Source organism: Elephantulus edwardii, unplaced genomic scaffold (genome assembly GCF_000299155.1).
Source record: "Elephantulus edwardii isolate Elephantulus edwardi_28Jun2011 unplaced genomic scaffold, EleEdw1.0 scaffold00122, whole genome shotgun sequence".
NCBI classification, from domain to species: domain Eukaryota; kingdom Metazoa; phylum Chordata; class Mammalia; order Macroscelidea; family Macroscelididae; genus Elephantulus; species Elephantulus edwardii.
Window position 1 is genome coordinate 156,693 of NW_006399872.1, and position 1,141 is coordinate 157,833.

The window sequence follows — 1,141 nt, forward strand, 5'->3', positions numbered from 1 at the left end:
GGGGAGCAGGGTAGAGATAATAGTGCAACAATGAATGAATGAAAACCCAAAATCTCTGTAAATGTTGATTAAAATTAATAAAATTCAATAATTTTAAAAAAGTGATAAGAAATAAAAAAGTAATAAGAGGATAATAATAGAAAAGAATGAGGATGAACTGTACTCCCAAGAAAATTGAAAACAGAGAGATTGGATATTTCCTTTAGAAATGTACTTCCCATATAAATTAGCAGACAGAGGTAGAAAATTTAAGCAGAGTAATTTAAAAAAGGAGAAATTTAATAATCTCATGAAAACACTCCTCCTAATCAAAAAGAAGTCTGAGCACAGATGGGTTCTTCGGTGAATTCTACCAAACATTCAGAAAAACAGGAATTCATTCTACACATCCTTTTTTACAATGTAGATAAGGATAGAATCCTCCTGAATTCATTCTATGAAGCAAGCATAAGGCTGTTACAAAAAACTAAGCAAAAGGACCACTCAAAAAAGAAAAGTATACACTAATATAGTTTTATGAATATAAATGCAAAATTTCTCAATAAAATTCTGTCAGTAGAGGAAAATAGCATCTCGAAAATCTTACATAATGGCCAAGTGGGCCTTATACAAAGTATGCAAGAATGATTTATCATACTAAAAACAATCTAATTCGTAACATAAACAAACCCAAAGGAGCACATTAAAATTTTATGGGACTATGTAGTCATAAGTGTTGATACAGAAAAGAGATCTGACAAAATGAACCACCCTTTCCTGGTAATAATGCACAACAAAAGAGGAATGAAAGGGAATTCCTCAACATAATTAAGAGCATATAATAAAAATAAATTACAGATACTATATGTGAGTATTAAAAGAAGATGTAAAGAATATACTGAGTCACTATACCAAAAGGAATTGGAAGACACAAAAGAATTTCATGAAAAAACATATAAGCAAAAGCCAATGATGATGAAGGAAGAAGTTTAGGCTGCTTTGGAGAAAATAGCAAAAAATAAGGCCCTCGAAATAGATGGTATACCAATTGACATATTTCAACTAACAGATGCTGCCGTGGATGTGCTCACCAAGTTGTGCCAAGAAATCTGGAGAACAACCACTTGGCCAACTGACTGGAAGAGGTCTATATTTGTTCCCA